Source organism: Athene cunicularia (assembly GCF_003259725.1).
Source record: "Athene cunicularia isolate RWA chromosome 10 unlocalized genomic scaffold, athCun1 chr10_part1, whole genome shotgun sequence".
Lineage (NCBI taxonomy): Eukaryota > Metazoa > Chordata > Aves > Strigiformes > Strigidae > Athene > Athene cunicularia.
This window is the reverse complement of record NW_020799112.1, coordinates 7,380,270-7,394,951: the sequence shown is the minus strand read 5'-3', so window position 1 is coordinate 7,394,951 and position 14,682 is coordinate 7,380,270.

Here is a 14,682-nt window from a genome sequence, read left to right as displayed (position 1 = left end):
TACACAAAAAGCATACTTATGCATTAGATTTCTTAGAAAAGGCAGTCTTATGCTAGTGGGTTCTTAGAATTCATTTACATAGTCTGAGTACACATAGTAAAAATAGAGTGAGGGTCTTCTCCCCTCCTTAGGGGTCCACACAGCCTTTCTCACACTGTCCGACAGTAAACTTCAGTTTCTTGTGTCTATATATGGTCAGAGTTACTTCATCCGTCCTTCAGCTCCTGTTTGTTCCAAGGAGGTTAGTTTAGATCAGCTTTCAGTTACTTATCTTGACACTGGCATCTTCTTAGGCACTTGTTTTCTTTAGGTTCCTGCTATTAGGGATGTACCCAGGGAGATTTTTTAGACTGTCCAAGCTGTCTTATCTTTACTAGGCAAGGAGTTTCAAAACATCTTATAAGCAGCAATGACTACAGATGGTAGTTAGGAAAAAGTATAAATTATATGATATACATTATAGTAAAATACAGGAAAAAAAAGCTAGTAAAACATAAGTAAAACATAATGTCTAACATTAAAACTAAATGTCTTATTTTACAGGTCCCTGTACATTAGCAATTTCAAGTATACTTCTAGCAGCTTCCCTTCAGAAGTTTTAAAATCTTTCTTTTGTCAGCTATTTAGCATGCAGGAGGCTTAAACCACTTGTGGTGTGCAGACCACAGTATTGAGTCAGATATATTGTCTGAATGACATAGCAAATGTCAAAGGGTAAACTCATTAAATTTTTTTAACAGGGCACATGCCTTTTACATTAGCATGTGATAACACAGTAGAACTCTAGTGCTTATTGTGCAGTTAAGGACTTAACAAGAAACAGTTATGTCAGTAGTTACAGAGCAATTGTGTTATTTAGACTCATTAGGCAAACCAAAGTAATGATGTAAGAAGTTGAAAGGATGATCTTAACATCTCATTGTTCATGTAGTACAGTTTTATATTGTGCATATTTTGTCATTACATGCCAATACAGTTCAGTGGACAGCTTCCACACGAGACAAAAATGGTATGAAAGATAATGAACAACAGTATACTCCCGTAACACCAATTTAAACTGAAATGTAATCTCTTCTTCTTTTCTCAATGGCTACATTTCTTAGCCATCAGGATCAGAGAGTATTCTCTGTATCAGAATTAAAGTGCTCATTAGACATGGATTCTAATAATGGAAACGTCTAATGAGACATGAGAAATTGATGAAGCCCTCCTGTGCGTAGAGGAGGGATTCCTCCTGTGATACGTCCTACTGTGTAAGAAATTCAGAAGCAAATTTGAAAGAAAACTGAAAATTCTGTGCAAGTCTTCTATTGAATTTGCCACAGGGTGTCACTGTTACTCTTGGCAAATAAAGGAAGATGCTCAATATATCCATGAGATCCATAAATGCCACAATACCACTGAGATGTGTCTAGAAGTTTTCAACAGTATTATGCATTTTCAAAAAAAAAAAAAAAAAAAAAGCACAAATTCTAAAGACATCACTCTGTAAAATCTCGATAAAGGCAGATGTTTAGTTAAGCAAAATTCTCCAAGGATGACGGTGATGATCCTTTAGACAATGTGCAAGGAATGCTGAGTGGCGACCAAAGCGCTCTGCTATCATTTCTGTCAGCAAATTTTTGGTTAACACAAAGCATAAAAAACCCCAAACTCCCAAGCTCAGAAAAAAACTCAGGGGCAGTTCTTCTAAAGCATAAGATCTTAAATCAAGCAAAACTCAAAGAGCAACATGCATTTCACCTTGACTGTCCCAGGGGCTGCTGCAGACCTGCAGAAGAGGTTCCTCTCCCAGCACTGCCTTCCCTTCCAAGGCTGACTTTGCCTGAAAGACCAGATGAAGCTCTGGGCCTAGCGCAAATAGCTGCTCTCAATCCATGCAAGGATTATCTCAATAAATAATACAGAGGAATAGCCTCAAACATTGCAAAATCTGTGGGAGAGCCATAACTTTTGCTGGCATAGATCAGTGAAGAAATATTTTGAGCTCAGCAGAGCATCAGTGATGCATACCAACCCAGGATCTAGTCTAAGAAGAAAACTGAAGTAGTAATTGTCATAATACAAAAAAGCCTGAACTGTGTGAGAGGATGAGTAGGAATTGCTGGTGAGAGGAGAAAGGAAATTTGCTTCTTGTAGAGAGACAGGAATGAAAACCACGCATCATGCACTGCTGCACATGCTCCAAACAGTTACTCTCATTAAATCTGACTTCAGTTTCTGCTAAGGGTCACTTTCAAATGCCACTGCAGTAAACAGGCTTCCATTATATGCAACTGAAGTTGAAGCAGACTCTAAGTGAAGACAGATTTTACTGACTCTGCTGTCTTGTTCTTGTGCTACCATTTCCTGATGACATCAGGGCTGCGAGGCAGGCACTTTACAAGGTGGCCTTTGTGATCTTGCTATCTCCATTAAGAATAAGTTAAAAGGGTTCAATAATTGCATATCAGAATATATATGTCTGTATACATAACACGGGATTTCCATGTTGTGCCATGCTCTTCTTCGCTAGCTTTCAGAATTGTATTTCAGTGCATTGCAAGTATCTTATATAAACCATCAAATTCTAGAAAGGCGTTACAACTCAAAGTAGAGCTTTTAAAATGCAAATAACTGAATAGAAGTTAAAACATATTTTGTGCTACTGCCATGCTTTGAAAAGATAAATGCTAACCTGTTTCCTACTAAATAATAAACCTTATTTACTTTACAGAGATCTTACGGGGATTGATCACTTTGTATCTTACCCAAGTTTGAATATGTGAAGTGCTGTGACCCAATTCCACATATGCTTTCCTTTGTGAGAATAATCTTCCCAAAATGAATGCGACAGCTCACAGCATATAGTAAACTGCTTGCTTACCTCTTCACTTGTATAATATTTTATGTTGCAAAACAAAAGGGATTTCTGGTCTCTGGTATCTTGCCACATTAATAGTAAAATCTCAACCATTACTTAACATCTTGGGCTTCCAGTTATCAAGGACTAACGAGATAGAAAATGAATAGTGTAACATTGTCATCATTTATTTGTAGTAATCTCCATCATCCAGAGTGAGGAGAGACTAGGAAAATCCAAATAATACTGACACCATGAGACAGAGCACAGTGGTGGGATACTGGATCTATTGGTTGATTTGGGGCTAGTTTGGGCCCATTATCTATAGCTTTGTGCCCTTCATTTCAGCAAACTACCTAGTGGTACATTGGTTATTTACATTCATTAGGTTGCCCTGGCTGTATTCCCACACCATGTTCAATTCAAAAAATAATGAGGAAAAAGTGAGGAAGGAATTCAGTATTATTCTGTCCCTGAGGCCCTACTGCCACCTGATGTCACTGTTCCCGTCAGGTACAGGCAGGCAGTCAAGCCGCATGTCTGCAAGAACTGACAGCTCTGGAAAGGATTTCAGCTGGTAGAAAGCACTTAGGGAAGTCACACAAATTATTTCAGTAAGTCAAAAGATCATGCTTTACGGATGGCAGCTGTTAAGACAAATCCATTAACCAAAGCAAAGACAGAAATTCAGTTAAGCATGAGTCTCCTTGCTGTCTGCTGGGGATAGGCTGGGACTGGCGACCTCTGTGCGCACACAAACGGGCAGGAACTCCCCATGGCAAACACCACATCAGGGGAAAAAGTCCTCTTCCACCTGCACTACTATGCTTGCTTTCAAATAAAGCATAATAAAGTAGGAGAAACTCCCTAAATAAGATGACAGTTGTCTGACACACAAGATCTAAGTCCAAGCAGAGACCAAAGAACTTCATACGGTTCATGGTGATTGTGAAGCCCTTTCTTCTTATCATTGGCCCTGAAAAGATTCCTCGTCAAACTCATAGGGGAACAACTGAGGTTTCAGGACAAGATTTAAACAACGGGGACAGGAATGGAGTCAGCTATACTACGGTAAGGTAATCATCTGTGTTCACATGTGGCGAGGGCAATAGAATATGAAGATATTAGAAACAGAACAGCAAGATTTTCACTAAGGAGATATTTTAATCATCATTCAGAAGTTTAAAAAGAGGAAAAACATAAAATGCACAGCTATGCTCATTTGAGACCCTTTCACTTGGGTGATCAGAGAAACAAGGAAAGGCCTGTTGGAACAGCAGAAGGGCTCTGGCTCTTGGGATCTTCTCAGCCCAAAGCCATACAGCATGATTAACTGCAAATTATAAACAAGCTCAATGGTTATTTATACTCTTGCTCACAGAATTATTTAGTGGTTAATACTGAAATGTCTACACATATTTTATGTGGTATCTAAAATACCATATGAACCTGGTTTTCACATAAGCATAAGACATTTTCAGTAGGTCAGACTCCTTTCTGTGACTCTGGTTTCAATTATACTATTAGCCAACACCCCGTAGTCCCAGAACAGTTTGTACTCATGCTAAGGCTTCTTATGACAATCTATCTGCCAAATCAGTATCTTTGTGCAAGTTAGAAACAAACAGTAAAAAAGAAGTCCATGGAGAGGCATTAATGGAGTCAGTGTAAGAGAAAAAAAGAGAAAGTGTAAACAAACACAAGTAATGAAGTAATGCAAGTAATGGTCTAGTTCTGGCAAACTCTGACCGATTTGATACTGATAGAGAACAAAACCATTGCAAGTAGTATTCCAGACAAGTAATGGCCTTTCTTTCTGTGCTGACTTTTTTCCTTCACTCAAAGCAACTAATATATTGAGTCTGGTTATCTATCATTAATTCACCCACTACTGAACCTGATGGTTTCAAATTCCCGGAAGCTGAAGGACCCTTTGGTAAACAGATGTTCTTGCTGCACATTAGTTTTGTCTAAGCACACCAATACCATTTTGTTGTACAATAAAATAATTATCAATTTTATAATACCCTTGTTATATAGGGATTATAACAACTCAAGTTAGAGGAAACGGCACACCATTAATTTTAGTAATATCTCAAGATTACACAGCAAAACCATGACATAGCAAGTAGGTAACATGTCATTATCAGTTCCTGCTTACCAGTGTTAACCCTCCTCAAACGTCACATTTCCAATTAAGTGTGGCAGTAAATAAATGCTATTTATACAAGGCCTGCAGCTTGAGTTTTTTATAAATGAGTATGTAGGAAGCACTGTGAAATAACTTATAGTTAATATTTAAATTGCTGCTCATTTACACTTTAAGCAAGTTTCATTGCTGCTATTTGTAAAGAATTTCAAAGCTCATATTTCAGTGATTCACTTGAAGAATTTTTATAAATAGCACTATGTTAAAAAAAAGTCAAACGTATGACAAGGAAATCTTCCGGTTCCCAGGGGAAAGAATTATTCTTAAAGACAGTAAATGTTTTTTTTAACCTATCGAAAGAACAGGCTCTTTGGTCTCTCTTACAAAAAAAGTATTCAGGAAAGGAACTGCTTCTGTCATGGATGCCTAAACCTTGTGGAAGTCCATCAGAAATGTCAGGAAAATGATTCTACATAGGATAATCTGTAGATTGACAGAACACAAAAGATATTACTGCCTTAGCAATGGCATCATTTACTTGTGATGGTTTATGTCATACACATAAACACGTCTTATAATTAAGACTCAATTCCACCAGTAATACAAGCATCAATTTAAACAAACATATTTTTCCTAATGAATTTTGAATTCTTTTCTGTAAGCTACTCCAGACAGATAGGACACAAATGCCTTTACCACACATGGAGAGAGATAAACACATCTAAGCCCTGCATGCATTCCCAGTATTTCCTCACCGGGTTGCCTTGGGTGGCTCTCTACTCACATACTGCTCTTCACAGAGCCCACGCCAAGCATTCCACATGCACCTACTAGGCACCTGAATGAAACCAAGGACCTTGCAGGTTAGTCCTAAAGCTTTGTATGAATCCGGGTTCTGTTCGTTAGCTCCTGGTAATTAAAGCAATAGACTTTCAGTTAAATTACATAGCTCAAGGTAACATTGGAAAAACAGAGTTAAGCCTTGCAGGTCTAAGAAAGTGGAGATTCAGAAGCAGAGTTCTGCTGAATATTTTACCACACTTAATTTTAATCCTATTTTGTTTAATTTAATGGAATTTTTCAAAAGGAAGACTCTCTAGCATCATCTGGTTCTAGCAAGATGTTCAAAGAGAAAAATTCAAAACTTACCTGGCTGTTATTTTCTTCTAATTTACTTTGGTGCCTCAGCCTCATCAGTTCAGCAATGATATTCTTGTTTTCTTCGTGGTCTATGCAGTCCCTGTTAAAGAAGTTGGATGCACTGAAAATATCTCAATAATCCTCACTGGATTATGAATTACAGAATTACATTCCTTAAATAATTAACCTGAATGTGTGCTAGTATCAACAGTAAGATGTGCTACAAATCCCCAGACTTCATTAAAAAGAGGAAAAAAACCTCAAAACCAGCAGTTCTACAATTACTCACTTTCTTAACAAAGCAAATGTCATATTAAAATTTCATCCAAAATTCAGTTAAGCCTTCCAGTAAAGGTAAGCCATATTGGCTACACAGATACCAGGTCAATTCAAAAAAGGAAAAAAAAAAGAAAAAAGTACATACACAGAGAGTGTGTGCTACCACTCCAATAAAGCCAACGCTCTCAAAAGAGCACTTCTGTCTCTTCTGTTCCTGTCCTTAATCCTAAAACCCAACCAGTTTTCCTCATGTGGGAACTTTCTCAGCGTTCTGCTCTTCATCACCTGGGCACTTCCACATTCACAGAACAACTCTATTTCCTTCTCCTGAAAGAAATCCTGCCATTTCCTACTAAAAACTAGAAAAATGATACAATCAAACTGAAATTTGGGGCTGAATCTGGCAATGTAATGCACAAATCAAATAAACTGCTACACAAGCATAAGGAAGCAGCAGAAAACCTAGAGCAGTTCAAAACCCCTTAGAGAAACAGAATGATTTATTGCAGTAACTCAACTTCAAACCAGGTCAACAGCGAGGAAAAATGTGTGACTGCCAAACTACTGTTCAGCGAGCCATCCGGATCATGCTCACAAGTCAGTGACCAAGCCTCTGTCACAAAACACCCTGAAGCAATCAGCAGGAAGTCAGCACCTGTGCTGGGCTTGCGTAAGACATGTTCAGCTGTTCTCCATTCTGCAAGAGAAATGTGGGGAATTTGTGTTCGTGTATCACGCTTAACTGGGGATTTCTAGGCAATTCACAGCTTTCAAAAACAACAGTTTAAATGAGTCTGTTACACAATATTTAAACATTAAATATTAAAACAAACAATAGGGTAAAATTTTAAAAATCATTCTGGTGTTTTATTATTAATTTTATTCTTAAGAATAAAATGCAGCTGCCTGCTTAGAAAACATGCTCTTAGGCATAAGGTTCCAGGTGATCAGATTCTCTTTAAAATGTATGACATAGGCTCTAAATCACTGTAGTCCTTTTGAAAACTACTATTATTTATTTATTCTATCTTATCATCATCATTGTGTGAAAACATTTAAATGTCTGGGTTATAAAAATCAGTACCACAAACAATGCATCCACAGACTGACAAATTAAATTATTACTTAAAATAGTCAAGACATCTCAGCTACTTCCTTGCAGCCTGGCATTAGCAATGTCATTGTTGCCTCTGACCTGACACATTGCATTATCTTCATAATTAAGTGGGAATCCAGTATAACAGTTTCGACCATGATAAAAAGATAGCCTTGAATAACTGCCATTGGAGACCCATGGCACTTTATTTAGGTATCCCGGAGGATTTGTTCGGAGCTGTGGCTTCAGCTAAAAATTAAGATTCACTTATGTAAGTCAGCAAAGGCAGGAACCCTGTTTTAGCTAGGGAGACATTCTATAAGGAAAAATAAACCAATCTCTGTAAGTTAGTTTCATAAAAGGAAGTCTGGGTTAATCTCTGGTTAATACAAAACCAGAAAGCTTTCAATAAGCTCCCATAAATTTATTTGCCTGGCTCAGGTGACCATGATAATTTTTCTTATGCTCAAATAACATACCAAATATATAAAATTTAATACCAATAAAATTACAAAACGAGGGATTTGACTTCTTGTATTTGCACTAGCACTCAGAAGAAAAGTCCTATTTCTGTGCAAAGCAAGATTATCTCTGAATGTAAGAAGACATTTCAAGTATGTTGGTCTAATTGGTAGTCAAATTTTAGGTCAGGTTTTTACTTTGTTTTTATCATATCTTTTATCTTATAATTAGTCATTAAAACAACCAGTGGTCTAAAATTCCTCCTACAAAACAAATGCTAAAGGAAATACCTGAAAGCTTATCCAAACTTGAAAAATCCTCCAACCTAATTAAAATCACTGGAAAAAACAGACAGTTCCTTCCTCTCTCTACTTTATGGCCCCATTCTCCTTTTTTTCATCCTCTCTGTCATATTAAAAGAAAGTTTTAGAAAAAATGTCCATAATAAGTATGCGAACTAACTGTGGTCTTTTAAATCTAGTTCAAGAAAAACCCACTGAAAGCAATTTACATTCACTCACAAACCCCTTTTGATGTTACTGGAAAACAGGGAAGTTTTATTTTGAGAATTATCACTAAAATCAAAGGCAGGTTTATTACTGGGCAAGCCTTTCCTCTGTCCATGTGTATATTTTCTTTGCTACCACCCAGTTTGCTCATAAAATGGTTGCTTCAGATATCTATGTTGGGACCACTAGTCAGTCATTTATTCTGTCAGGTTCTTCAGTGCTGAGGAGATTAATCACATAGGACTGAGGGCTGTATTTTCTATGTATTACTGAAATATCTGATTATAAGACATCCACTCACACAAATATGCCATCCCCACTCTGGTGATGAACCCAGCTCTCTGGCCGTAGCTGGTCAGCAAGGGCTCCTTTTAGTCAAGCGCCAGGTACTGGGGTCTGATACATGGGGCTTTAGACTTGCTTTTTCACTTTCATTTGCAGCAGCCAGAGTGCACTCCTCTGCTTCATAATTTATGATACTGACACTTAGTACACCCACCTACAGTCACTGGCTTTGCAGTTGACGTAATGAGTAGACTGGCTGGTCTTCTTTTAAACTAGGAATGAGTAGGGAAAAGTCCCACTCACTTTGTCACAAACAATAACATCAGAAGTCCAGCTGGACGAGGGACCCACTACTCCCACACACTTGGCCGTTCCAGCATGCCTAGGAGCCAGCAGGCGCTTTCTGCTGCTTACATTTGCCATGTTTGGGAAATCAGAGCAGAGTCTGCTCTGTGGTGTGCTGCTCATGCGGAAAAACCTGGCCTGCACTCCTGAGCATGACAAAACCACGACTGGTTTTCTTCAGCACTTTGGAAACACAGTACTTACGTCTGTATTTCTCTGTCCAAGGGTTCCAGATAAAATAGATCACATCCAGTGGTTTGAATTATCTGTAGTGAATTTTCCACCAAAACATGTATTTAAAGGAGTTTCATTTCCTCTCTTGGGAGGTCCACACCTCTTCACTGGTGAAAAAATCTGGAAGCTGCTTTGAGAGTTCCTTTGAGTCCAATGAGGAATCTCATTTTGAAAATCTCCCTGTCTCTGAAGGATCCATGGCCTCCAAATATGCTGTATGCTGACAACAAAAATTATTCATTTTTGTTTCCATTCTCTGAATGCTACCATTTGCAACACTTTCCTTGAAGGAGCTGTCTGTCACCAGCTGTTTGGAGACAAACAGCATTTTTCAGTGAGTCATGACTGGCTGCCATTCTATGGAGCCGAGAGCAATGAATTTGTCTCCTGTCTCTAGCTACTCACCATGGCATTTGCTCCTTTGTAGCCTGTTGGTATCAGTGTGCTGTGCTAGTATAAAGGATGCAATTACAGAGAAAGGACAAGATCTCATTTAAAACAGAAGATGCTACATGATGTTTGTTGTTCCACATGCTTGAAAAACATCAACTACACCTTCTCCAGTAATTAGTTAAAATAAATCATGCATGGACTGGGCTGATTTACTTTAGGAGAGATACTGAGGGTTTGCAGAAGCTGGGAGGGAATGTTAGGGAATGCTGGTTTTATGTAATGTGAGAAATACAGTTGTAAATTTGTGATCCATGCATTACATGGCAAAATGCAGAGACATGAAAAAATAAACTTTCTCCCCCAGCCATATTGAAAATGTATGTATTTGATGAACTGAAATTTAACCACTAGAATTCTAAAGGACAAAATTCAGTATTCTTTAGCAGACTTTTATTTTTAAAAATCTTACCTGTAGAAATTTGGATTCGTTAAGACTGACCTATTTCATATCCTCCGCCTCAACTATAACTCCAAAGATTAAATTAATTCCCTCTCAGTTTTGATACTACATTATTTAGCACTGCCAGGAAGAAAAGTCACATTTCAAACATTTCTGTCTTTGAAAGGATTAGAGCTTTGCTTTATGGTCAAAAGCCTTATTAGCACAGTCTTTACAGATCAAATGACCGTTTTTGTGGAATTTATGTTAGATATTTAAATTGTAGCAGATGGCAATTTTTTCAGCAAAGGAAAATTTCTAGTGTCTTGCTTTAGGACAAGATAAATAAGGTTGATCTTCAGATGCTTATAGATTAGGATCTGTTAAAGCTGTAGGGCTAAAATGCAGATTTCTTGTCAACTTTAATTAGCTTCTGTGAACCCTAAATTGTGTAGTTATTTAAAATCAACCAGCGTGAAGAAAAGAAGTTTTGCCAAATTTCTGTTGTTCACACTCATGCAAAAAGATGGCAAAGTGACTCTGTAATGCTGTGAATTCTGCGTCAGTGAGAAACAAGTGCCAAGCCCTGGAATTACAAAATTACTCATAAGGACCTGACAGAGGCTGAAATGAGAGGAACAAGAATTCCTTATACAGAAATCAGAGTGGAAATGTGCTGAGCATGATGTCAATGAAAACATGTGATTTTTTTGACAGAGAAAAGCACCTGTAGGGTACATATGCTGAGAAATATCTGCAGTTATTTCATTTGAGATATTTCATTCACAATACCACTTTGGTGTTGCCACTGTTGTTTAATAACTATGCTCATGCTTCAGTGTGAGTGTATGCTAACAGTAATAGAAGACAAGCATGAATTTTGAAAGATGTTGGCATTATAGAAATGACCATGGGCCCTATTTGTTAGTTACACAATTCATTATGAACGGTTTTGAAATCCTTATTCTTCACATTTGAGCACAGTTCAGAAATGCTCTCTCTGTAGTTACTTTTTACAAAGTGAGAGGTCAGCAGCTTTGTTATTTTTAAAGAACAGAATAGTTTGTGCTCTTCTTTATCCTTCCCAACAAGAGATCATTTGGGGAACGGATCATTTTCTGGAAATCACATACTGGTGTAGGAGCAAAGGATGTGGGAAGAGATTATTTTTGTGAACCTCTCTTCAAGACTGGACGTACAGAATATAAAGTTTAATTACAAAATAAACCAGATTTCAGATCAGTGGTTTGTCCTTCAACAGAAAACTCAACATCAAAACTACCTGCTATCCCTTCACAAAGAAGAAGCAATATATTGTCTCAGGATGTTTTACAGTGAAAAAAATCAATATAATCACATATACATTCTCCATCAGTGAGACTACTAGTTATGCAAAATAAACAACAGACAATAACTAATACGATGAGATGCAATTACTAAGGCTATCTAAAATATATATATAAAAAAAGGTAGAAATTAAAGAGGCAATTTAATGTGAATAACATTCAGATAAATGTGGGCATGTCTCATCTAACATATGCTGTAAGTTACCATTTAAAATCCTAGCCTCTTCTACCGTATTCTCTAAAAGGAAGACAAAGCAGATTTTTTTTCTGATATGGAAGTCCCAGCTCATTGTGGTTGTGCAATAACTAGATCAAAATCAGAAAGTGCTGTAGACACTGTAGTTGCATATGAGATGGTCATTTCTTCACTATCAGCCTGCTCTCAGGGCTATCTTATCTTCTGTCACATTAGGAAGGTGCACACTTTTGCTCATCTGTAAATGTGTGCAAAGAGAAAAAGAAGATATTCCTTATGCTCTGGGATATTATAACCCCTGGACAATTGCAACATCTGAGTTCTCCAGTCCTTGGTTCCTTTCACTGGCCAATGTATGAGATTAGCTTTAGAAATGAAACTAGGAAGATACTCTTTGAGTATAAACAAACATCTTACAATTATGATGAGGGTCTTTTCAGGAGACACATTAATTCAGAATCCTGTAGCTTCTTTCTCTAATACCTCTGTGCCTCAGATTCTCAAAATAGATCTGAACTAGTACTCGAGTGAGGACTTCTGACTTTTGTATGAGGCTGTATCTATTTCTTTGCTCACCAGACAAAGGAACAATAGGCAGCCTGTGGGTATTAGATACATACTATTACCACAAGCATTTTTTTATGCCTGACCTTCATGTGAAGATGTATTATCTCTGCATACTGTTATCTCTGTGAATATATTGGGTATTCCCAAATAGATAGACACACAATTGGCCAATTATGTCCAATGTATATGAGAAACAAACTGATACTAAGGGCTTGTTTATATTCTGGCAAACACCCAACTGTGGGAGGTGGGCTGGGAGACCCACAATAGTTTCTACAGCCTGTAACTGTAAAATGAACTTGCATTCATCATTGTCTAAGAAGTTATTATCTGGAGAGGGGAAACAGCTCCCTCCAAATCACATGGATAGCATACAACAGAAAGAAGAATTAAAGCTCAGGCAAGAGTGGGTCGTAGCCCTGGTAGGCACTGGAGTCAAAGAAAAGAGCCTCTGCTGGTCAGTCTGTACAGCTTGCTTTTAAGTTGTAAACAATACACTTTTACAAAGATAACTTGGGCCATAAATGAAGACTATTACAGGACTTCAGCATAGTGTCTGTTAATCTTTCTTTGCTAGTATCTAGACAATCAACCCATACAGATATGTGTGAAACTTTTATTAGCCAGGATGTCTACAGAAAGCATCCATGCCAGAATCTCTGACTAGAAAGGTAAACCCTTTAGAAGGAATGCACCTGATTGAACACAAATCAAGGAGTTGGGCTGCTCATTGCTGTTAAAGAATATCTAAAGAGGAGAATCTCTAAAGTGCCTATAAAATTTAGTTTTCTAACATAATAGACTGCCACAAACAAAATATAAAATTTATCAAAGAAATAGTCACGAATTATTCTTTCAGTGCTTAATACTACTGGAATTTGCGGTTTCAGCATGATCCCTAGAAGGGTTTACCCTTTGAGACCCATAACAGAGCCCCGAGGCCCTTGGGCTCTTCAGGCTTCTACAGTGCTTTCAGGGCTGACCCTGCTTTCACCACCCAGGGTGAGGCAGTTGTCAACAAAGCAATGTACAGAGCAAAAAAATGAGCCAACAGTAGAGGTCAGCCATGAACTACAGATTTCCTCTCCAGATTTCTCACCTGAACAATTCATGTCCCAGAAAGATTTGGGGCAGCTGTGCCAAAGCAGCAGTGGATAACAGGAGCCGGAGGGAAGAAAATTAGTTTCTTTCCCAAAATGAGGCAAGGTAAAAATCTGGCTACTAAGAGCACTGGCATGCGAGGGTTGAAGTACAAATGGACAATACTTGGTTTCTCTGCAAATAGCACAGAGCTCCCCTAGCAACTCAGTCCTGTCTGCTAGATGGCCCAAAAAGTCAAGATCTCACAGGAAAAAAGAAACCACCACAAAAAAAGAGAAATAATAAACTCAACCCAGATGGACTGTTAAAAAAAATAACCAAGAGCTTTTGACAGCTTACACCCCTACATCAGCTATGGCTTGGCTTTGGGAGAGTTACCATTGCCACTTGCTGGTTTCCAGTACCCCTTGGTAAAGTTTTTTGGCATGCTGGCTTATTTGGAGAAGAATATCTTGGTCCTGGAACACATGATGCACCAATGTGCTGGGCTACTGGCATTGTCCTCAGTTTTGTCTGTTCCTGTGCTAAACATTTAAAAATATTTAAACAGTAGCTAAACAAATTAGGTCAGTGCTTCGACCAAAACAGATTACCTGGATTTTTAAAGCTGAGAAATAATACGGACTAATAAACTGCTGTTTGCTGGGTTATTTGAAAAACAAGCATTTAGTTATATTGCAAATGAGGATGCTCTTCAGTACCGTTCTCTGTTAAACGCAGCTGCCTAGGACATTCATTTAATGTAGCAACTGGATTTGAAGGGCAGGGATTTGGCGTGAAATAAATAAGCCATGTATGGTCTCAAAAATCTGCTTAAAGTTGCAAATGGGAACCAATCAACAGAATGCACTGAATTTTCTAGGCCTGCTTTCCAACTGTGGAGCATTATTGCTGCACCAGGCAGGAGCTCAGGCATCCCTGTACTCAGTCCTTGTTTGCTGAGCGCTAGACACAAGGCCCTCGGTGATGGTCGTTTTTCCTGTATCTAGACAAAACTTGTAGCACCTGAGCCCCCGGCCCTGTATCTCCGCTGGGGATTTCACAGCCGTGTGTGCAACATCATTTCGCCCGTCTCCCTCCAGCCCAAAAGGTGACTGGAGCCGAATTCCCGGCTAAGGCCAGCGGGGACTGGCCCCGCCCGGGCCCCACCCCGGCAGCGGTTCCCCTGCGCGGGGCACCGGCTGCCCTGGGGCCAACTCACGCCTTCCACAGCAGCCAGCGCTGCTGCCGGCCCGCCTCCGCCTCCTGCCGCTCCGCCTGACGGGCTTCCCGCCCTTCCTCAATCCCCGGGCCGAGGGG